The following is a 26,225-nucleotide window of genomic DNA, read 5'->3' as shown; positions in this document are numbered from 1 at the left end:
AACTCTCTTATTTTCTTTTATTATGGAATTTAGCTTCCCTGCTACTCACATTCTCCAGACCTTCTTCTATGAGTTTTTATTCTCCATAAAACCTCAGTCTATATGTACCAAAAACTTAATTACAGCTCTTTTTCCTTTTGATTTATATGGCCTAGCATGGCCCATTTTCAGTGCAGAGCTTGCTTTTGAACGTTAAGAAGTCCTTCAAGTTCAACCACTGCCCCATACTTTAATTTAGATGTTAATGTACTATAGAGAATAATGTCACTCCCCTATTAAGAGCTTCAGTAATTTTAACTTGTTATCTCAGATGCATTAACAATGCACAAGACAGGGACATAATTTGATTGATAAGGAAATGTTTTAGCTGGAAAAGTCTTGTATGAAAACTTGCTAAATGAGCAGGCATGACATAGAGGTCACAGGAGAAAAAGAACTGCAGAATGACATGAAATTTGTAACAAAATTGCTTTTATGATAAAAACATATTTCAAGTTGAATGATTTGCACTTACTCAGCAGATCACCATACATTTCACTGACCTTGGCAGTATCACTAGGGTCAGATTTGCATGCATATTCACACGCATGAATGGTTCTCAAATTTTCCATTACATTAGGCACAAACAGGTTTATTTTCTCTATCATAATGCATGAATGTCTTCTTCTGCACTATATTTCTTGAAATAAAAATAGAAGGTTCTCTCCTACAGCAACTCAGCATGCTGATGCAATATCTCTTTCACAGCTGTCTTCTTTAAAAGCCCAATGCCACATAAAGCCTGTTTTCCAGTGATTCCTTGTTCTCTTAATGCATTCTGCAAGTTTTCATTTTCAAGGTAACTTAGTTCACTAACCATTGCCACTTACTTGCTACTACATTCGCATGGAAGCTGGAAGTTCCACTTCTTAGAGGCTTTTAGATTTTGAAATATGGACTTGCTGCAGATCTAAATCCATCTTGGTTGTCTGCAAATTATTTTTGAAGAAAAAAAACTTCCAAACATTTTACATTGGAGTATTTTGATTTTTAATTTTATGGTAATATTATATTATTTAAACAAATAGTACGTTATCACCTGCAGGATTTTAATTAAATATTGTTTCACTGGTAAAAAAAAATAAAATATTTTGCTCTAAAATACATCAAAATGGAGCTTAAACCTGGAGTCACCTGTCAGTAGGTGCCTACTGTAGCTGAACTCAAACGCTCCTCTGAGTGTATTGACTGCATAACCTTTGTTTATAGGGGAAGATTAGATGCATGAAATTTGATTCAATTGCTTACACATAGGTATCTAGCACTATTTGAAATTTCTTACCAAACCCTGCCTGACCTCCCTACCACTACAGGATGATAGGATTCTTCAGCAAACCCTGTATCTCATTTTCCAGCCCTATGTGAACGTCTTAGATACCCTCAACAATTAATGCCAAAAGGAATGTCATGCCATGGCGAAGAGTTTGACATTTTTCATCCAATACACGTTTTCAGAAAATGTAACATCATCTGCATTAGAACTTTTCAAGTTTAACCGGAATATAAGTCTACTGAATACCTTTCCAAACAGCTGTAGTTATTATATTTTCATTACTCCTTTCCTGCACTTTGTCATCCAGAAAATGAAATCTCTTCAGTAATGCCATTTTAATGCTATGACATTGCTTACTGAAACTAGTAAACAGCATGAAATCTCTGCTTGGGTATCCCGTGAGGAAGAATTTTAATTTTCAGAGTAAACTTCTGTACCATGAAGTTTTCTATCTGTTTGCCACTTGTAACAGCTGAGACTGAGGTCTCCAGGACAGTACTGTTATGCTGTTATGACCCGGATAAAGGGACAGAGTGCCTCCTTAGGAAGTCTGCTGATGATATAAAACTAGCAGGAGTGGCGGATCCCCTAGAGGGCTGTGCTGCCCTTCAGAAGGACCTCGACAGGCTGGAGAGCTGGGCGGAGAGGAACCTCCTGAAGTTCAACAAAGGCAAGTGCAGGGAGGAACAGAGGGAGGAATAGGAAGGAATAACCCCAGGCACCAGGACAGGCTGGGGGTTGACCTGCTGGAAAGCAGCTCTGCCGAGGAAGACCTGGGAGTCTTGGTGGACAACAAGTTTATCGTGAGTCTGCAATGTGCCCTTGTGGCCAAGAAGGCCAACAGTATTCTGGGGTGCATCAGCAAGAGAGCTGCCAGCAGGTCGAGGGAGGTGATCCTGCCCTTGTACTCAGCCCCAATGAGGCCACATCTGGAGGACTGTGTCCAGTGCTGGGCTCCCCAGTACAAGAGAGACACGGCACTACTGGAAAGAGTCCAGCGGAGGGCTACAAAGACAATGAAGGCACTGGAGCATCTCTCCTCTGAAGAAAGGCTGAGGGAGCTGGGCCTGGAGAAGAGAAGACTGGAGGGGGCATCTGATCAATGTGTACAAGTATCTGAAGGGAGGGTGTCAAGAGGATGGGGCCAAACTCTTCTCAGTGGCATCCAGGGACAGGACAAGAGGCATCAGGCACAAACTGAAACATGGAAAGTTCCATCTAAACCTGAGGAAAAACTTCTTTCCTGTGAGGGTGACAGCACACTGGAACAGGTGGCTCACAGTCTCCTTCGCTGGAGATTTTCAAAACCTGCCTGGACATGGTCCTGGGCAAAGTGCTCTAGGTTACCCTGCATGAGCAAGGGGGTTGGACTAGATGATCTCCAGAGGTCCCTTCCAACCTTGACCATTCTGTGATTCTGTGAAACTGAAGTCTCTATGACAGTGCTGTTGTAGAAGTGCACCCATTAACTATAAAGGATAATTAGCCCAGCAAAGGTGACTCTCCATTGGTAGTACAAGATAGAATTTAGCAGTATTCTAGTACCATAGAATAATTTGGATTGAAAGGGAACTGTGGAAATCATCTAGTTTAAACTCCTGCTTAGAGCAAGGCTGACTTCAAAGTTATATCAGGTTGCTCAGGGCGTTTTCCTGAATGGAGATATCAAATCCTCTCTGGGCACTTGTTCTAGTGTTTCATCACCTTCCCTGTGAATAATATTTTCCTCGTTCAATCAGAATTTGTCTTGTTACAATTTGTGACTGTTGTCTCTTATCCTTTTTATGTGTGTCACCAAAAAGAGCCTCACCTCTTCTTCTCTGTTGCTTTTAGGTAGTTGAAGGCAGCAACTAGATCCATCTTCATCTTTCTCTTTTCTGTGCTGAACAAATCTAGTTCTCTCAGACTTCTCCTTGACCAACATGGTTATCTTCTGTTGGATTCCCTTTTTGCTCGCCTCTCTTATGCTGAAGGACCCGAAACCACCCATAGTATTCCAGATGAGTGCCAAAGCGTCACAGGTGCCAAACAGAGGGAAATAATCAGTGTGCTCGACCTTCTGGCTACACTCCTACTAATGCAACATTTTATGGAGCTAGCCCTCCTTCCTGCAAGAGCATGCTGCAGACACATGCCCAACTTGTTGTGTACGTGGACCCCCACAGGTCGTTCTAGCCAGCTGGAGCCCAGCCTTTACCATTGCAGGAAGTTACTCCATTCCAGATGAAAAAATTTGCATTTGCCTTGGGTGAACTTTATGAAATTTCTCTAGAAAATTCTTCCAGCTGAAAGGCATCCCTAACCTCCAGCATATTTGCATAGAAATTCGGTTCGTAAGGTAGCTTGCTAGACAGAAGATAGAACATGTAATTGAGAAATTTCCAGACAATTATGAGTAAATAGATTCAGATAATATAGAAACTGCTGAGCGTATGGCTAACAAACTCCTTAGACTGTGGCTAGCCTGCCGGTGCAGCAGATCCACAAGCAGGATTTTGAGTATTTGGGAATGTTTTTGCAACACTGAAATCAGTAATATCTGAGAAAATAGCTTCGTACACCTTTCTATATTAAATGCTATAAAATGTCTTAGGATAACATCTGGTGCTTAAGTAATAGATTCACTAGTCATCTTTTGAATTACCTTGATGTAACTTTTAGTGTTGTCTATAGCTCCATATGTATACGTAGTACATTCTTCTTGAATCTTTTACTCTTACTGAGTTTTGTACTCTGAGTCTTCTATACCTTTGTCATTTTTGTACGTCATGCTTTAACCTGCAGCAGTAATGTTTGCACAGCATGAACAGTGCTTGGTGTACCTTGAATTATCACATTCACTCCCACCATTGTCAACTCAATTGGACGAGGAATGGTTATAGCCTTTTGGAAGGTCAGATGTGATTCAAGGAGGAATTTCTGTTCTATGTGAGAGATGGGTTTTTTTGCGACCTGGTCTCACGTAGTTTCATCCTGTGCTACAGAATTCACATATGCCACTTAGCTACCTCATTGCAGCTGTATACTCTTCAGTTTCTACCAGCTTTATATCTATAGCTGAACCTTTATTTTTTGAAAAAGATCTTTAACTCTGACATATAGTAGTGCAGTTATTATCTGTGAAGACAAAGGGTGTAATATGTGAGTTCCTACAAGTAAGCCATGTTTTTACTCTTCAGGAAAAAAAAAAAAAGTTTTGTTGTTTGAGTGGCTGTTTCTAAACACTTGACTCCCAGGATAAATAGCATTCAAGGCTTATGGGAGCTTTGAAGAAAGTGTGGAGGAGGAATCAAGGACATTCTCATTGCCAAGCTATGGACATGAGAGAGAAATACAGTTCTAATATAATATATACCTCTACACGGACGCATTGCAGCTATTATACAGAGGCAGCATCACTACTACCACCAATAGCTGCACAGATCAGAGTTGGCAGATGTGTCCTTGAGTGTTTCCTTTCTCTTCTCAATAGGAGAACGTCTGATCAGCGTCCTCTACTGTCCAGAGGAAATACTGTGATACCACTGACAGAACAGTAGGCACAGAGAATGAGACTGAGAGATCAGTAAAAGAAACTAAAGAAAAAGTTGAAGTCAATAGCTGGAGCAATGGGGTCATGCTCTGATTTGCCTTTAGGGAATAAAGTCTCATCTTTAAAAAACAGAATTTTGTATGTACCTTGAAGGCCAATTGGTTGTATTGCCTTTTAAGTTGGACAGCTGTACAAGCTCTGAAGTGTTGTCAGGTTACAAAGGTCATCCATGCTTTGAACTGTACCGCGCTCAGTCTGTAGATATTTTGCTCCATGTTTACAAAGGAAAAATCCGCGGTCCAGAAGTTAAATTTAAATAACCTTAGAAAAAAGTTCACCTGATGTTATTGAATATTAAAGTGTTTTCTGTTCTGTAAGTAACAGATCTGCAGAACTGGGAAGATACATATGGGACCAAATTTTCTTGTTGTGTAAATTAATGCAATTCCTTTCAAATTTGTAGAGAAGTACCAAATAAAAGAAAAAGGTGTAAGTAAAAGGCAGTGTCCTGGAGTATTTTCTTGTAAAGGGTAGCTAGTCCATTAATTCTATAATACCATGGATTAATTTTTGAGGGCAACAGTAAAGCAATACTATAATTTCTTATATAGTTCTCTCATCCACAAAATTACACCTATGAAATCATGGAAGGGGAAAGCTGGTGCTACATTTGATTGAGTATCCCTACGGATTGGAAAAAGGCACAAAACAAACAAAAAGTTCCATTTTACGGCTAAAAGAAAAACAAAGACAAATGTAGATCAGTTACCAATAGGGAAGGAGAGCTAACAGTGAACGATGCAGAGAAAATTTTCACATCAAATGTCTTTGTCTCAGTTTTCAGAACAAAATATTAATTGTGACCAAATCTTTAAGGACATTAGTTCTAAAAAGAAGATGCACTAGTCAGAGAAAAAGTGAGGTAAGTACGTTTAGATGAGATGGATATACTCATGTAGGAAAGCTCTGATTCACCTTAAGGCACCAAAGGAACTAGACAATGTAATAGCTGAATCATTAGCAATTATGTTTAAGAATTGTGAAGGACTGAATAACAAACATATTATTATCCTTGAAACGAAGAGTATAGAGGACTTGGAAAATTATAGCCCACAGCTCTCAGATTTAGTTCCTGGAACAAATCATTAAACAATCAGTTAAAGTAACTAGAAAGTAAAGTGGTGAAAAAAACTATCCAACATTAATTCTTTAAGAATAAAGCAAAGCAAAAAAACTCTATTCTTTTCTTTGATAAAACAAGTCACTTACTTAAAAGACAAGTGAAAGATAATAAATGTAACATACTTCAACGTCAGTATGATTGCTGGCACTCTCAAGCAGTATTCTCATTAACACACTAAAGAAGTATGATGAAGATAGGATGAAATTTTCATCAGGTAAGTGTGCAACTGGCCAGAAAAGAGTCACTGTGAGTATGTATTTGTTAATGACTTGCTTATCACCAATGTTAAAAGGTATCTCAAAGTCCCAAAGGGGACTCTTCTGAGCTCAGTTATATTTGATGTTTCCTATAGTGACAGAAGATGATACAGAGAGTAAATTCATGTTGTTTGTATGTGATATCATGCTGGCAGGGCTAGCCAGGATGAGAATTAAAAAAAAAAAAGTATTTTGAAATAGGACCAGTGCCATGAGATCAGAAATGTCAAACTGGATGAATTTAAATGCAAAGAGCTACGTTTATAAAGAAAAAAACAATGGATAACAAAAAAGGTTTGAGTGTTCTCAAACTACAGGTCTAAAGCAGTTGGTGGAAACACAGGGTGATGTGTACGGGTGAGGTCAGAAAAAGGATGGGCAGGTAACTGGATATTTTTGCCTCGGGACTTAGGCCCATACCAGCAGCACTATTCCCATGAACTGAGAACAATGGAGTGGATGTTTGCTCTCTGGGAGGTCAGCTTTCATGCTCACTGCTATGAGCTAGATCAGAAGTGTACACAGGGCCATGAACTGAGCCAGGATCAGGGCAGTAGGGGAAAGGTGATCCCCACTCATTATGATGGTCATAAAATCATAGCATCACCTCAATGATTTATCATTCTTTGTGAAGAATTGCCTGAGAAGGTATTTTCTAACCTAAAGAGTGAACAAAAATAGTGCAGTGACCAATATAGAAGCTCCAATCCATACGGGTATTGAAGTGTTTTATTTCCAACAAATCACTTATAATTAGGTTATAATTACGGTAAGGAACTTGAAGGAATCTATGATTCCTAGGATTCAAGTATTTCAGACTAACCATGAAGACACTAGACTTAGATACAAATTTTAGTGTGTGAATTTTTTCTTATGTGCTTATGTGGTTTTAACATTCCCGTTATTTTTTGTTATTCAAAATCTCCCAAACCAGGTTTCTTTATACTCAATATCAGCGAATTTTGGATCAGTGATGATTAATGTTTTCTTGTCTTAGGCACACACAAAGAAATGGCAAGATGTCACATATAGGATGTAAAACTGTTGTTATATTATAATTTTTATCCATCGGGTATTATTTGGCTGAAACTCATCCCGCTTATTCTTCTTTTTGTTATTCCTGCTATCAGCTTAAAACCTTCCAAATCTGATACAGTTCCTTGCTCAGGCCGTATCTTTGTCCTCATGTACGATATTTAAGCATGGGGAGAAAAAAGGTGTCTCCTTGCTGAACAAAGCAGGCCTCCTCATATCAGGTCTCAGCTGTTTTAGACGCTATCTTCTCCACAGTCTGCTTCCCTTTCTCACGAACTGGGGATTTTTCTCCCACCCCACGTACCTGCTGAGCAACAGTGAGTGGCATCTCACCTTCTAACCTGTTAGCACTGCCTGTGCGGCCTCTGTGGAAAACCCCAGGGTGTCTCCACCGTTGCAGTCATGAGAGTCAAAGTCATTCCTACTCTTAAAAATTCTCTATACTTCTCTTTTACTCCAGATCACGAAAAATCACTCCCATTCTGATGTCAAGGGCAACATCCTGTTGAGCTGCATCTCAGCAGGAGCTGCTTCTGGCAGAGCAATGCACACGACTACTTTGCCCACTGCTTATCTAAGCTGATCTTGTTATCTCCCCATTTTTATAGTCATCACTTTCTTGTTCCCTTTTCTAACTCAATGGAAAGAGGAAACTCTTATTCAGAGCCTCTCACTTTTCGTTCTTCTCAATCAAGAAAGTATAATGGTGTTGCGGTTTGATGAAGAAGCATGTGCGAGCCAAGCAAAAGGCAGGCTGAACAACTTTCTTAACTGCCAACAACTAACAGGTTCTTGGGTACCAAGGGGAGCTTTTATTGAGTGGATGGGTTTACAGAGATTCTCCGAATAAACAGTAAGTGGTGACAACAGTACAACTTATTCACAATAACAACTTGTTTATATATCATATATACAGGGTTTATATTGTTATATTAGCTAGCATAAAAGTAAGAGATGGCTACCTCCAAAGGGAAGAGATAGAGAGCAAGAGAGTGTATAGGAAAACGTAGCATGGTCTATCAGGTCATGCCTACATGACGTGCCACCCAATAGCGAGGGTTGCACTGAACCTCACTAAGACTGTACTGGTCTCGAATTTTTACAAGAATGGGGCTTCCAGCCCACACCCTCGAGAAGTGCTGTACTCACACTTATATGCCCCCGGCGGAGGGGTCTCCTGGGTGTAGGATCCAATGGTGGTCCCAACTGGCATCCCAACTGGGGGGGGGGGGAGCAGAACGAGGCCCCGTTTGGTGGCACTGGCCAGCTACTGCTGTTCACATCCTCTTGGGGTCGTCGATGGGTCCGCCGCTCCTGATGCCTTCAGCTGCAGTTTAGCCTTTAAAAAGGCTGCCAAGCTCCTTCAAGCCTTTAGAAAGGCCCTGTGGGGTGCTTCAACCCAAGCCTCCTCACTCTTCAGCTCCCCACCTGGAACACCCTAAGTCCCAAACCGTCTGCTCTCTTTATATAGCGTTACGCAAATTGGGGAGTGTGCTCATTAACCAATCAGGAAGGTGTATTCTGAGCCTTCATTTGCATATTCAAAATGGTTGACAGATGGTAGGCAGGTACCACATAATCTTCCCGTCCAATCACACCTCATGGTTTCAGCGGGCGGTTTGGCCGGGAACATGCTGAGTTGCTCTTTGTAGTCTGAGAGGGCCGGACTGGCACAAAAGGCTTCGGGGTTATACTTTTACAATTTCATATTGGCTATTTTAAACCTCATTTGAAAAATCTACATTTTTATTTAGCTTTTCCTGTCTATTAGTTTCATGTCCACATCTGGAGTGCTGGCAGAATGTTATTCATCCATTATCTTTCCTGCATGCAACACATTAAAATGCAGCACTTTGGAGACTTTGTAAGAACTGAGTACTTCATGATAATGTGCTTATACATTAATGCATTGACAGAAGTAAACTCGGGTTATGCATTTAAGAAAAAAAAACAGAAATATTTCACGGTCAGAATCATGTTTTCCAATTATATAAATTAAATGCATGTGCTTCATTTGTTCTTGACCTTCTCTGTTAATTTTTGATGATTAAAGGAACACATATGGCTTACTTCACAAAGTCTTACAGAGTGAAGTTTAATCGAGCAAACCAGAAATTCAGAGTGGCAAGGATTAATAATAATTAGCTATGGAACCAAGCCACAGGTCTCAGATCCTTACAAGAACTTGTGGGTTATTGAGACTTTCAGTTTAATTCATTATAACAACATCAATTAGACATCACATTTGGATCAGGCTATGGATTCCTGAGCTGACCCCAACAATATCCTCATCTTACGATGACTTGTATGTGTGTATAACTTCTTGTCTGAGAGTAGTTCCAATGTTTTCAGTGGGAATACTCACATGGATAAAGTTAAGCATGTACTGGAGTGTTTTAGGGAATCCTAAGCAGGAAATATAAAAATTAAGTTCCCAATAGGAACATTAATGTAGCTATGTTGTGTATACCACATATATTTATGGTACTGTATCAATTTAACAACATAAAAAGTAATATGTGAAGCAGCTTACAAGAAAAGTGAACTCAGAGTATGCGCACAGCTTGCAATTTTCTAGTGTTTTTCCTCATCTTCATGGCAGGTTTTCTTCAGGGAGTCTCAAGAATTTTGCTGTGCATGTTTCAGTGAGAAATTTTGTTGTTTCTCATAGAAGCAGTCAAAGCGTGCCTCTGCCAAGCATGGAGAATGAGAAGTAACGTCACAAAACTGTGAAGTAGTCCATATGATTTCACGCTGAAGTCTAAAGTAATGGAAGTAAGGTGATGTTCTGATGACCTGTCTTTGGGAGAAACCCTCTGTAAAATGGAAACTAATAATTCGTGAAAAAAAGAGATATGTTTAAGTAGGAATAGGATAGGAATTACAGAAATAGAACAAAATATATCAGCTCAAAGTGTTAGGGTTATGCGCTTGTGGACAAAATCCAAGAGTTTCGACTGTAAGTTGAGAATTCATCAAGCGGAATTCAGAGGAGAAAAAGAAACAAGCACACTAACAGTCACAAGATAATTATGAGCCATCAGTCTGAAAATTAAAAAAAAAAAACTGTAGCATGTGTCAGCTGAGGAATTTGTAGTGGATAAATAAATAAATAAATAAATAAACTCATGCCATAGTGATCACTCTTTAGGAATATCATATGACATTTTTATCACGCTGTTCAAGGGAAAAATAGTTCAGATTTGAATAAGTGGTCAAGAGTACTGTCAGGGTTATCAAGGTAAATGAGCTCATTTTACATAAGGAGTGAAATAGCTGGTTTGTATGGACTTCCCAAAGGGAAAAAAAAAGGAAATAAATAATTTTTCCTTGAACGTATAAAGGACAGGCAGTGGAAAGCTGCATGCAAACACAATACTGATTTAATAAAAAAAACAATAGATTTGAACTGGAAACCAATGAACTAGCAGTCCAGAATTAGGGGATGGTTATAAATGTCGAATGAAGGAACTTTCAAATAGAATTTCAGTAGTACTAGAAACCAAAATCCTAGCAGTTTAGAGAAAAAGATTATGCAGTGCAGTATCAGAGGATTAAACTTCATGACAAAAGGTATTGGCTCCAGGTGGAGATACGTCCTGTAGTCCTTAAAAAGGTGGCAAGGTAAGCCAGTGATTATGTACCAAGCATTTTCTCTACAAAGTCAAAAGCAGTTTTCCTGAACTCTGCTTCCTATATCCACATCCACTTTTAAATCTCAGCCATTTTCTGATCATAAACTCTTCTGTGGTTAGTATGTGATCCTTCTCAAAACAAAATCCATTAACAAAAACAGATTTTTTTTTTCAATTTCAAAATACACTCTTAAGTACAGCCCATAAATAACATACTTTCACTGCAAAATACTGCAGATTTTTTTTTGACATTTGGGTTAGAAATTGAATAATTTCTAGCAAGTTAATGCCATTAGAAGTCCCTCATAAACAATCTGGCTAAACTATTCCAAAATAGTTAATATATCAGCACTTAAACTTCAGGGCATGAGCCATTGATCTTCTACCAGATTCACACTAGTGTAATTCCACTGCCTTTAGTGAGGATACATTAGAATCAATTTAATTTGGTGTGACTGTGAATTAAGCCTATGCTAGACAGCTTGGAAAGAAGCAAATTGAGCCTGTGTAGTGAGACATTAGGGTAGCAGGATATGTAGGAGGTGACCACCTTCTCTGAGCTCTATTAAGGTTCCATGTCTGTTACACCTTGTGTGCGTGAATGGATATTTTCCAATTTTCACAGTTCCATGCAGTGTGTGAATCTTCCTTATAATGGGACTGGTGCTCTCGATTTTTTTAATTGCATTAGATTATTAACGTTTTAACATCTTGTTTTACAAATCTTCAGCTTTTACATCATTGAGACAATATTTGAAAATGTGTGCAGCTGCCTTTATTTCAAAGCTCTTTTTTGCATCTCAAATGGTTTGTCTATATAACTTCCATAATACAAACCAAAGCACATTACACCCCTTTGTAAGTATGACTTTCAGTGAAAAATGTAAGATTAAAGGCTTCTGAAACTTTTATTGCATCTTAAAAAACAGGTATAGGGAAAAAATTCTAGGATAATACTTTCTTTTTTGAAATAAAAGAGATTTTTATAACTATGCCTGTTATGTAACAAGCCAAATTTTACTGAGATAAGAAAAGAATTATATAGCTGATCTAAAAGAGCATTTTTTGCATCACTGATGCTTTAATAACAGTATTTAAATAAAAGGTCACTAGTACTATTTCAGAAAAGGCCTGTTTCTGCAAAGCTTTGAATACTGACTCCAGCCCACTGTGTGTTTCAGCTGCCTCTGAAGACCTGCATTGTGCTGCATAGCAGTGTTCACACCTCCACGCAAGCTCACTGAAAGATGGGTGTGCTCAGAAATAAACTTTCCAGAATGGGCCAGGTAACACATGAGACGGGCCCAGCCCTGTGCATTTGAGCCCTCAACAGGAGTCAACAGTTTTATAGGAGGAGGTCAGTGCAGTCTAATATTTAAATATAGGTGAATAGGCTGTGCTAGAAATCCAAAATAAAATTCAATGAAGTAAAAATGTTGAGATTCCTCCTGTTAGGGACATATTTATGCTCAACCTCTGAGATTTGGGGACAGTGTACAAAAACAAGTAATATATACGAATTAACTCACTTTGTTGAGACAACTGTGCATCCACAGAATGAATTCTGCCATGAAAAGAATTTAGAAAGCTGTATTTCAAAAAAATACAGTATTTGACTAGTGACATGTCAGATTCAAGAGTAATTTGAGCCTGCATTCTCTGAGCATATTCTGGCCAGTTCCCTCATTATTTCTTTATCTGAAATTGCAATGGTCATATTTCTTGCCTAACCCTGTTCTGACCCTCTCCGCAAACTGAATTTCACCCATTAAGCAGATTGAGGATGTTCTCACTATGTTGTTAATGTCATTGTCAGCAATGATTTATGTATAAAAGAATGTGTGCAAATGTGCTTAGATTCATATGTGGTGGCATTGTCCAGAAGCTGGTGCTGATTGTTGGGAAAAATATATATATAATTTCATTTTAAATGAATCTCCTATTATCCTCTACTTTAGCTTTATTAAGAGCTGATAATTACTCTGCTAGCCTTGCTCAGTTTCTATTATTTCATATCTTGTTATTAACTGCTAGAATTACTATCCCTGCAGTTTGGAAAGAGCTCAACATTCTTTCACTCGACAGATGGCTTATCCAAATCTGGGTAAGTCTTAGCCATGGGAAAAAAAAAAACATTAACCCCAAGAACAATTCATACTACACGTATCTGAATATATGGCTATTTTTATTTTTCATGCGGCAGCAGTAGAAGAGAAAGTCAGGGTTTCTGTAAAGCTTTTCTCCTTAAACACTCAAATGATGCTGATGGTAGAATGTAAATTAGTTTCTCTAAACATGACTCGTGTCTTCTTTGCTTGAACCTACATTAGCCTGTGCCTCAGTATGCTTCAGAGTCTCGGTGGTCACTTTTCCAAATTAGATACCTTCTGCCATGATCTCTGGGGGAAGTAACTTCCAACTTACTTCCAGGCAAGTTAATGTGAAATAAGACTTTTCAATTCTCATTCAGAAAATTTGACCTCACTCCTAACTTCAGTGCCAAAGCAGCCCCATGCCAGCCTAGGCCACTGTCTAGGATTTGCACCTCCACAATTTCTTTAATCAGGATGAAGCTTGCAGTAAGAGGTGAAAGCTTTCGTTCAAACTTATGGCAGTTGAAAAACGTGGATGAACATTTGGACACAAATCTGAAATAGAAGCAGAAACATTAAAGAGAAGTTGAAAGCAAAAACAATTGCTCTGATTTTAACTTACAGTACTGGAATAATTGAGGAGAAGAGGGCAGTTGTGACACAGTTGAAAAAAACAAGATGTTAATAAAGGAGAGGTGATAAGTGGTTAACTCTTTGTGGATGTGTGGGTAATTAGAACTTATGGAAAACTGAGGGGTTAGATAAAGATCTGGGATTTTTATAGCCAGTAATTTGTGAAACTAATTATTCATAAGGGTCAGATTCAAACTGTCTTGCTCAGAATAAATAGTCATTTCCAGAAAGCTTCACAGTGACTTTACAAGCTTGAAGACCAAGTTGTCAGTCCTCACAGGTACTAAGAGTTTCAGGGTCAAGCCATAGCTTGGGACCAGATGGTTATTTTGAGGACTCGATCACTTCTAATCCGACATATTCTCCTGTCTAAGACTAAGTCATTGTCTTGTTCAGCCACTGGAAATAATTGTTTCTGCTTCCTTGCCTTCTTGTATCATTTGTACCTACACTTGAAGAGTGCTGGCACCATCTGACTGCAAACGTGAGAGAGTTTTGTCATCCTTCCCCTTTTCTTTATTCTCCTTCTGTATCTTTTCCCTTTCACAGACTTCCTGCAGGTGGAGGAGCTGAGAGGGGAGGAAGGAGGAGAGTGAGTCCCAGAAACGCTGCAGGGATGAGCACGCTCCTCGTGCTGCGAGGGCACAAGCTTTCAGCTGACTGTAGTGATCACTTCAGTCTCCACAGCCTCGTCTTTAGTGCCGGTGGCTCACACTCCTGCCGGGCGTCACTCAGGAGTGGCAGCTCACCCACAGCCGTGCTGGCCCTGAGCGAGGATTGCTCCCTCACCCCTGTTCTCCTCCACGTGTGGAAGACCCCAGCTGCAAATCCTCAACAGCGCCTTCTACTTGTCTGTTATCTGGTTAAATAAATGGTTCACTCCATACGTTACCTCCCGGACCTTCCTTTTTCAAATCACAACTTCCGTTGTGTTCAGTGGGAGCTTTGTTTGATTAATAGAGCAGGATTGAATTTGAAAAGGAAGGCAGATATACGTTATCGTTCTCTCATCATCACTGTAGCATTCATTCTCAGAGGCAGCACAGAGATTTCCTTCCCTGAAAATGTGCTTCAACAACATTTGATGGTTTGGAAAAAATATATATTCTAATCAGTACGATTGCTTTCTTATTTTCAGAAATGCTCAGCGTCAGCTACACATAAGAATAGGAAAATACTACAGGCCTTATGGTAAGATAAGCTAAATATGATTAACTGGATATTGAATCTATTAAAAATGCCATAGCATTGACTGAATTGGAGAAAGACAAGAAAATAAATGGTAAAACATTTTCTTAACTTTGCCTTAGAAAAAGCTAAACCACTGTGTTGCTATGTAAATAAAGTATGGCTGAAAATGAAGCTGAGAAGTACGGCTTAATTATATGATTTTCTAAGGCAAGTCATGCTAATTTGGTCTTATGTTTACATTTCTGTTTATATGAATTTTTCTAGTTTCCGTGCAGTTTATAATTCTGTGCTAAATTTAATGAAAAAACATTTATGATGGCACTTGGTTTGTAACCACTGTGCAGCTCTATGACCTTGTGATTTTAACTGTAATTATTGTATAGGATATATTCAGTAAGAATGATATCTTAAGTGATAAGGAGTACTATATAACATACCTCAACACCCTCTGTATATGCAAGTTAGATTGGTTGACTGGACATACCCCTCTTACGTTAAAAGTTGTGTGCTCATTGGGGTGTGTGGGTGCATAAAAAAGGAAGAGCAGAGTTTTTAAATAGGCAGGTCAACTACCCTTTACATTAATGTATAGATTTCTGCTGATTTCTCTCTCTTGTTCTTCCTTAAATGAATAAAATAATTCTTTCTCCTGGGGGGTCACTACATTAAAATTCAAGTGCAGGAAGAGGAATCATGTAGGTATAAACTCTCAGGCTTGTCTGCATGGCAAACCTTTGTGTGCCTGACACTCTTAAAGATGAAATGGGTGGCAGAATAATGCCTACAGCTTTGCAGTCATAAAAGCCAAAACAAATTATATGATAATTGAATCCCCCTTGAGATTCAGTCGACATCTAGCTGCCGGGTTCTGGGGTAAGAGAGGGTCACACCTGAATGCCTGCGTTGAAAAATGAAAGGCCCATCAAACAGTCCAGGTTAGTTGAGAATAATATGCTAAGGTCAAGAAATAATATCTTAATCTTTGAGGGATGCTACTGGTTTGCTAATTGGAGATAAAGCATTTTATAAAATAACAACAATAACAACAAACTGATAAACCTAAAAGTGATAACAAGGGAGGGATGAGACACAAACGTAACCAGCAAAGAAAAAAACAGTGTTTTCTTTCACTGATAGCTCTTATTCCCATCCTTTTGAATAGCTTGGGCACAGCTTTTATTATTTTATGTGTAGCCTGTGATCCCTGGGAGAAAGGAAGGTGCCACTCATAAAGTTAAGAAGTGCAACCTACTAATGTAGTATTTTTCCGTTGCATAAAGCAGTCTAATGAAAGCAAAAAATTAATTCATTCTCTTGCTGATTATTAGAACTCCAGAATATGGTAAGTGAATTGAAGATTATGTTGTGCACATTTAAGATTTAACCTCATCTTCTTCATCAGGAGGCACAGGACATTTAGGTATCCAGAGCTGTACACTTGAATAATTATTTAATAGCCATAAAAAATGATTCAGTAATTACCTGTAGAACAAATTATTTTTTAGGAGACCAAATATTCACTATATTAGGTCGTTAAATATCTGCAATTTTACTTATGATTAGTTTTAATGGAAAGAATATTTTATGCACATCTTTGACAGTTCTAACTTTGTTTGACATTGTTAGTGTGATTTGGGACTCATCATTCAATTTTTTTGGTAATTATTCATTCAGAAATGTGTCCTGACTTATACTTTACTGTTCCCCCATGCTTATACCTGCACACTCACATCATCTGAGTAGATCCCTTAACTATCTGCCTCTTTCAATCAATCAGTGGTTAGCTCTAGCTGTGCTTCGTACGTTGCCTGATTTTTGTTCCAGCTAAAATCTCAGAAGATGTAGCCATGCCAACGCCTATATTTTTCTCAGTTCCAGCCATCTTGGTAATCTGTATGTTTTGGGAAACGTATGCTGAATTCACTTAACAGATTTTAAAACATTTTATTGCATTGACAATAGAGATATTTTCTAAAAGGATAATTTGTTACTTCACTTTGCATTCTGCTTCCATTCCTTATGAATTTCTTGCAGAAAAACAAATAGTTCTGTTTACTCTTTCCAGCTATATGAGTGATCCTAGCTCACAAATTGAAAGCCCTGCTAGTCGTAAATTGTTCCACTTCCTCCAAAAAAATACTACAGGACACACTCTGAAGACACTGTAAATCATTTGCATTATTCTAATTCCATCAGTCTTTATACATAGGCTCATACAATACTATGTTTAATTAATGAACTTGTTTAAAAATGCCATCAGACCATTAAAGGGCTTTAAATGTTTATGGGGAAAAACAAAAATGAAGATTAATGTTTCCAGCATAAACATTCCCAACTGTGAGGGTTTGTGTTTGGAAACAAGCCACTCAGGAGACACCAAATGTGGAGGTGAAACTTCAAAAACTCTTGGTTATTCATATCAGGTGTCAAGTACAAGGTGTCAAGTTGCCCTTTTTTTCCTTTCCTGGCTGTTTTGATTAATGCTGGGATGGTAAATTGGATAGAGCTAACCAATAACAGTATAAAGAGACTTTCTGTTGTGTCAGGTCATTTCTTATTTTTAACTATGATGATATTTAATTGATATAATATCCCAGGACTTATGAAGTATTGTTGGAGATGCAGCCTAGAGCTGACAAAGACTTACCTTGAATATCTCTGTCAATAAAAAGATTAATGCTGCAGAGAAAGGAAGTGCACTCAGTGCCTTCACTCAGTGCCTGCTACTCTCATTGTCCTGATTTCATGCCATAGATTTAATCTAAAAAAAAACCTAAATAATGTAACTATACTAGTTACACACAGTACTTCCTACACCTATAAAATGATATCTATTTAACAATTCAGCTGAACCCAGCCAACATGCAATCCATCACATTCTGCACAGTGTTTTTAAGATGCGCCTTACCTCATATGCTTGTCTGAGCAAATTCAGAAGCCCACATCCTTCTTTTGTTCAGGTTCATAGAAATTTTGCTTTCAGTGAGAGCTTTACAAATTCTCTGAATAACAGCAGCCTCTCAAAGTAAAGCTGTTTCCATTTCTCTTCATTTTAGCGTTATTTTCATGTGTTTCCCTATATATGACTAAGCCATCTGGCAAGACAGCTCAGATTATTAAAACACTATGCTGTTTGCTTGATGCACTGCTTTTACAAGTTAGTATTATCTCTAAATGTGGCCTGCAAGTTATTTAAAACAATACCTAATTACTGAATGCTCCTGATAACTGCAGTTGGGCGGGCATAAAGTATGAACTTCTTTCCTTTGGCTTAGGCCCTGAATTCATGAATGGCCTGTCTTTTTGGCTTCATCCTTGTTTTACCAGTTTCCATGGAAAGTGGTAGTAGTGGAAGTACTCTTGGAAGTAGTCTTTAAAACCTGGGGCTTTCATTCATCCCTGAAAAGCTTTGCAAAAATTTCTTAACTGATCCTTTATGTCTGCAGACTTTTCCACTGCTCACATGCCCCAAAACTGTTGATGAGCTTGCATAACTTGTAGTGCTTCAGCTAAGTGTTGTCACCTGTGAAGCTGCAGTTTATAAGCATTTTTTCTAGGAGTAGTGACAGTTCAAGAAGGCTCCCGGTCTCCTTGGACACTTGTATATCCTGTCCTTTTAGGTATGCTAGAACAAATATTTACTCACCTGCATAGTAAATGATGTCAGCAAACTGTTCCAGACCAAAAAAATATTGATTTTAGTTGTATATTTACTTATCATTCTCCTATCCGGATTAATACATAGTCACAGGAACTGCTGTATTTTCATAAGCAAAGAGTGGCATGGTGGTGACGATGAGCACTAGCAGGCCAGCACTGGAACGAACAGCCAAGACTCTTCATACTGCAGTGATAACTTCAGTACACGGTAACCATTTGACAGTGTTCCTCCTGGTTCAGAGGCAAAAGAATTTCCAAAGACAACAGAGGTGGTGGTGGTGGTTGTTGCTGTTGTTGCTGTTGTTGTTATTATTATGATTATTTATTCCATTTGATGGTCAGAAACCTGTCATTCTTTCCATTTCCAGATTGCCTTCCTATTAAGCAGATGGTTATGCTTTTAATACCATAGTCTTCCTAGTCATGTTCTGAACTAAAAACTGTATGAAAAATATTACTGATCATAGCTAGACATTTTAATTCAAGTTCTTCAATTTAGATTTTTCTCTTCATGGTGCTGTTTTAGAAAATACCTTCAATTTCTCCAGTCCTGTCCATCCATGCGTCACTAATGGACTGTCCTTGGTTGCTAAGGTGCATGACTGTCTTTGTACCCTCTATATAGGGTGTTTAATGGTGTTAGTTACGATGCTTTGTTACTGAGCTACAGTAAAGGCTTCTGACGTTGCCAAGAACAACAGTGCATGCTATGGACAAGTAGGGATTGGTGTGAGTGGAAAATTTCTTTACTGGTGCTTGGGCTGTAAGTGGTGTGTTTGAGGGTACCCCATGTATGGGGCTCTCCGGCCACAATCAGGGAACCCTCCAGGCACCATAGAAACCTGCAGAGTGGAAAGATCCTAGGAGCAGCATTCAACAGTGGTCTCAAAAAGTGGTAGTGAACTCCTTGAAACTCTGTTCATTATAGACTGCTGTGAGTAGATTATTATTTTATCAGCGTGTACACCTCTAGTCAAAAAAGTCCGTTGCATTTGTGATGAAGGAGTTCATCATCATGAAACTCCCACTCAGTCTCATTTGAGTACACCATAAGACTAACAACTTCATATTTTTAATTAAAATGTGTAGCGCTCATCATGAACAGAGGGGATGTCCTTTGCAAAGTTCTTTAATTATTGTAGACAAAATACTAATGCTTTCCACATGGTCATTTGGCACCTTGTAACTCAAATACATTCCCTCTTATAAGTTTACTTTCTAAAAGTTTCTGAACACTAATGGGTCTGATTTATTCATTGTTTCTACTATAGAGGGAAAACAAAGAAAAGCTGATAAACTGTGTTGTCACTGGGACACGAAGCATAGCTTTTTGAAAGCTGACAGTTCAGAAGAAAACCTGACAGGAGGTCAGCAACCCTTCATGAGCCTGTGGACACAGGGTGCTCAGAATAAGCTTAAACTCCCCAGCTTGATAAGACAGGATTTTCTCCAAGGCTGGGCCTGTTAATAACTCCTGCTCACACTGGTCTCCCGAGCGCTTTGGAGAGCTACCCTATCCCTTCAGTTGTGAAGCAACTGTAAGGCATACATAAGGAATTGTGCATTACAAAAGACATACCAGACTAAAATAAATCCTTTTAATTTATTGGGAAAGATATATCCTTACAAATGTTGGGCTTTTTTTTTCCGAGTTTGTTAAGCATAATCTAACAAGCTTCTGCCGTGCCACACTGCAAAGTTAATAAATATGACTTCTCTGTGACCTTAGACAAGCTGTTGTAACCTAGTTTGCCAACAATAAAGCCAAAAAAGTAGGTACCTACCATTCCACAGGGTAGCATCAATATTTTGATCATTGTGAGAAAACCAGATGTTTTGGTATTAAAAGTAATGCAAGTGGTTAGATTTTTTTTTTTAATACTAACACACTAAGTTGCTTCGCATAACTCACTTTTAATGCAAAAACTAGAACTGCATAAATAGTACTTTAAAGCATAGACTTTATTTAACCACATTGATCTGGAAAATAACAAATTATTGAACTGAATTCTTTTTTAGCAAAAAAGAATGAAGAAAAGGCAACAACTGAACGAAGAATGGGTGAAATGGGTAACAGAATTTGAAAGAGATGATGGAATTAAACAGGAGAAAAATGTTGACTTTAAGTAAACTGAGGAGATGAAAGATTCTCAAGAGCAAAACTAGGTATTCAAGTTTTAAAATGTTTACAGTTGAAAGAGAACTTGACAGTGGGCATAGTTTTGCATTGCCTCTGTTCAAATTCTGGTAAACCTCAATTTATGAAAGAGTTGTTTTTTTTTTTTTTTTGAATGTAAAAGAGCTAAGGAAAATGTATTTGATTGTTGCTATTTTTCAGTAAATTCCTGACCTTTCAAGATGTAGAGTTTGTTTTCACATATGCAAAATGTGCTATGTACAGAAAGAAAAGTACTTTCTCAATGAAAGTTAAAAAAAATTTAAGCTGCCAAACCAAAAGGTTAATGCCACAAAAAAACAGCCATTTCCCTTAATCACAGATTTATACCTATGTTAAAAAATAAGAAGTGGCTTACAGTAAGAGTTACTATACCTTAAACTATGCTAGATAATGTCTTACTCTATGTGTTTCTTTTACTTCCATAATGCTTGTTAATGTGCATAGTGGAGTCAAGAGCTAGTGGAAAGGTAGGAAATATTTAGGTAGAAAATTAATGGAGTAATGATATTGGTAATGTCTCAGCAGAAAACTGACAGTATTGTCTAGTTAACATCTCCAATTGCAGGACAAGAAGCCCAAAATAACAGCGAGAGCTCATGTCAAGCAAAAAATCAATACTAATGAAAATAACATTATAACATTGAAAATAGCATTTTTCAGTTTTTCTCTATCATACCTGTATTTACGTTCTTAGATTAGTATTACTATTGTTCTATGCAGGTGAATAGTCACCAAGATAAATCCCATTTAATTTCAAGTAAAAACGTCTTATCTCCACCGGCTGATGACTTTTTAAAAAGTCTGTACCTCATGGTATGAAAGTATTTGCCAGATTTACTTTATTAGTTCTTAATCATGACCACAGACCCATACAGATTTGACTCTTGAGTTATTTTGGATCTTGTAGGACTGTGGATGTAGAGATTATGGATTCACAACAGACTGAGGGTTTCCTGTAGGAAACAAACCACTGGTTTGAAATATTATAGTTCTTAAAAGCTACATTTTAAATTTTCGTGTCAGAGGATTTACAGACTGCTAAATAGCTTCCTATGAAACAGAGTGCTGCTAAACTTTTCAGGACTGAAACTGCTCAGTCATTAAAGTTTTGAAAGTAGAACAGAGCATACTTATTGGTTATAAGATCAGGAAAATTTAAACCAATTCTAGGAGTGTTTATACCCTGTAAGATATTGATTCTTCTAACAAAACCTTCTACATGCTTTGCACCATCTCTAAGAAGACGCATATGGAAGTCAGTCATCCCACATAGTAATGGGACTGCAGATGCATGTATGACTTTGTAGGATGTGACTTTATTTACTCTTACAAGTATAGCACTATAGAATATAGTGTGCTATACTCTTAGACTATAGCACAATTTGTTTCATACATGACAGTGCCCTTGCTTTTACATTTCACTAAAGAAAAGGTTCAGTTAATTTTAGAAGCATGCACTAAACTGCACAAGAATGCATAATTTGTAATTGCCAAAATATTGCAAAAAATGCAAAATAAAACAATTCTACATTTCCTGCTACTGCTTTTATCCATTTCAGTTTAATTTCTGATCCACAGCAAGAGAAGGGATTAATTACGTCATTGCTGTGAGTTTTCTTTTGTCTTTGGCAATATTCCTTATGGGAGTCTATCCAAGATTTCCTCTTGTGAATCCATGCAGAGTCTCCTGCATTTTTTCTTAGTCTATGTGCCAAAGACATGTCAAATAAGACACATACTAGCAGTATAGCTCAGGAATAAAATCAAAAATATCCAAAAAGCTGAGGAGTAGACAATGGCATATTGGGCTAAACTATAGCCTTTCCTCACACAATGCATCATAAAATGTCTAGCTAGAGAAAGAACGAATCTTGAAAGCAAAATTGCCATTTTTCCTCCTCCTTAGAGGAGTTAATGTGCAAACAACCTAGAAAAGCAGGCAAAAATACCAGAATAACAATTTATCTGGCGAGAGTGGGAATTGGAATGATAAAGGTCATATCCATACTTCCTCTTCCTTCTACACTCCATCCCACCCAATAGTAAAGAGATAGTAGCTGTCACATGCTCGGATGCCTCCAGATCCAAAGTGGGAAGGGCAAACATTCTTCTTCTTTGTGAGTATGGGTAAGTATAATATAAATCAAATTATTTTTAGGAGAAAACCTACTAACCTATATGATACTAATTTCATTCTTTTTTATGTATAGATTGAAACAGATGCAAAAGCAAAGGTTGGGAAGTCAAGGAAAAAGTGAGGTGCTCAGCTGAAATGTGAACTTCTTTAATTTGCCTGCACTGTTCAGAAAAGCAGCTTGCTAAAATGCATGAGTACATTGCAAAATCCCTTCTCCTACTATGCACTGTCAGTCATAAACCAGTAAAAGAAAGATCTCTAAAGATCTTCACTGAAGAAGTATGTACTTAGGATTCACAGTAAGCTTTTATCTCCATGAGACAATCTTCTTCCATATGAAGAAAAGATTCCTCAGTATTTCACGCTCAAAGATATCAAAAACATGTTGAAAGTGCTAATTAAACCCATAAGAAATCAACTGATGCGGAAATCAAAACAGAGAGGCTTTAAAGCTTCATAGATCACTGTTGAAAAACTCAGATTTGATGGTAAGTATTCAGATTTCCAGCCATCTACTTAACTATGGGACAATGCTCTTTTTCTCCTCTGTCTGTCTGGTAACCTATACCAGACTATACAGAAAGTGCCTCTGTGGAGGAGTGCAGACAACAGTGTGTTCCCTCTCTGGACCGTGGGCTGGAACATGATGGTCTATTCCTGTGCCTAAGCACATAATCCCTACTGAAAGGTAAACCCAAGCAAAACTTGGGATCAGTGCTATGCTAACATAGACCAAGACTGCTTGGCATCTGGTCAGCTCAGGTCACACACAGAAAAAAGTGTGCATGTAAACATCCTAGTAAACGTACTAAAAGATATGGAGTCCCTCTCTAGAGGCCAGTAGTTAAAACGGGCATTCCTGTTTCTAGCACACTAATTGGCAAAGATGCTAAGACTGTTAAGGAAGGTTTTCACCCAGCTTATGAGTTTCCCACCTTCCCATTTCAGTTTTCACAAGATGTTAAACTACAGTTACATTCCCCATATTATGTATTTAAATGCTCCTGAGACGTTTGGAAAGACAAAAGGTGTGATGCTTGCATTAAATAGGGTATTATTCCTCTAAGCAGTACATCTGGCTGCATCTTTGACAGACCACAATTTCTCTGCTTCAAGAAGTTTGTTTGGCAGACTATTCCATTACAGTATCAATCTGAGGTGCACCGTCTTTTTCTATTTCTATTCCGATAAGATCTTTGTGATCTTTCTTTATGCCATGTCATGCTACTCTGTAGTGTTCTGTACTAAAAGCAAGCATTCTTACATGAAATGTATAAAAATATTTATGCAACCCTGTCGTCCAGAAAATCAAAGATGGTTAGTCAGGACAATGAACGGGATCCGCCACAACTGCTGAACCAAAAATAATCCGACGTAGTAGTAGTTGTGCAGGAACTAGCTGCTGAGATTACAAGTTAAAATAGGAACACAGTGCATTCCCACTTCCCAAGTGAAGCTGTACAGTCAGAGAAGTTAGACTATTCTATAATTTGTATGGGTCCATTGCAAATATGAGTACAATAAAAATAACACTTATTTTTATTAGTAATTAGCCCATTCAATTTGTCAATCCAGGAGTGACAGGTATACACGTTTCCTAAGATTTGCTTACTTTATTCCGAATTCTAAGTCCTCTCGTACTTCTTTGGTAGGAGGTTAAAAAGAATAGAAAAACTGAGCAAAAAAGTTCTATATTTTTTATAAGGATTCATTCTTCGGCAACATGTGGTTGCATATTAAATACAGACCTGAAATTGTATTTTGATTAGGGTGTTTACTTCAGACTGCAAATCATCAAAATTAACTTGTTTTCAACAGCAAAAAATAGAATGAGTTCTCTCCATCCTTGTTTATACTCTGGAACTAGCTATAACCAGTCATGTTACCAATCCCACATTTTGGTCCTTCACAATTGAATTCCAACACCTGAGCAACCTGGGTGCCTTTGAAGTCCACATAAAGTAGAATCAGGAAGATACTGGGAAGATTCTTCATTCTTCTCCCTTATTGACCCAAAGAACTGGGTTTTTAGGGAAAGAATTACAACAGTGTTTTCAAAAAGGGAAGATGGTGACAGACGTCTTTAAAAAACAGGCTTTATAGAGATTTCAGTATCAGTTGAAGTTCATATTGTAGACATCATTATTCCCTTTATTATCAGGATTACATATTACTTTTAAAATATTTATATTTACTACCATTTTTTTAAGCATGGACTGTTTTTTAACTGATAAATTTATTGTAAAAAAACACGATTTTCTTTCTGCATATTTTATCTACAAGTTTATCACAGAAAAAAAAGGATTCTTTTTTTCTTTATTTTTAGCAGGGAAACTATATTTTGTTTTCCAGCCCATGCCAATAGGATGAACTCTTCTCCAGGCCCATTGCTAGGTATCTGCAGAAAGTAGTGGAAGTAGCTCCTATTCTGACCTACAGAACATTTGTGTATTTATCTAACTTTTATATGGATTATCTTTTCCCTTGTAGTCAAGAATGAAGGTGCTGGCTGCACGCATTTCTCGTGAAGATGAAGAGTGTGCAGTTGAAATGCAATGCATATACCATTGTGGCTGATGCATAGCTAGAGAGCAGTGGCTCCAGTAGAGTTATTGGAAATTGATGAGGATACATCATAAAATATAGTAAGGCTGAAGATGTGTGGCATTTTTAGTTGATATGTCCTACCGACAAACCCATGGATGTAATAAGATAGCATCAAGTTTGTAACAAAGCTGTCAGAAGTCACCAACTCATTGTATTAGGGAAACGCTGGCATCACTAATTTTAGCTTAATAAAGTGAGCAGGGGAAAAAAAAAACCCTAATATTTAAAGAGTATATTTTTAAATTTATTTATTATTTACCTAAAAACCACTAGCAGGTTCATGCCATGAATAAACTTTGCATCATACAGTGGTCATGTTGATAGCTGCAAAGATGCTTCTGCTCTTTCTAGTGGAATCAGCTAAAGAAACTTGGCCTCCTGTTGTGGAAAAATGCAGTGAAGGTCTCTGACAGAGGAAAAAAAAGAGCAACAGCAGGTTTCTTGTGCTACTAACTGTCTGGAGCTAGGTAGAGTGTGGGAGGAAAGGTGAGTGAAAATTTTCAGATGATAAGCGGTCAGGTCCACCTCCCCAGTGGCATCAAGACATATCTCCTGTTAAAGCTTCTTTAGCCAAGTCTGTGTGTTTTTGTGTGTGTACAGAAAGTACAGACTAACAATAACAAACTAATTTATCATTAATATTCCAAAACAAAAGATATATCTGATTTGTATAGAACCATGTTCTGTCACTCTTACTCACGTTGACTTGGCAGTATATAGGGACTATTGGCAGAGTAAGGAGTTAATTAATATGGATAGAATAGTGGAATC

This window comes from Struthio camelus, chromosome 1 (assembly GCF_040807025.1).
Source record: "Struthio camelus isolate bStrCam1 chromosome 1, bStrCam1.hap1, whole genome shotgun sequence".
In the NCBI taxonomy this organism is placed as follows: Eukaryota; Metazoa; Chordata; class Aves; order Struthioniformes; family Struthionidae; genus Struthio; species Struthio camelus.
Note: the sequence above shows the minus strand (reverse complement) of the source record.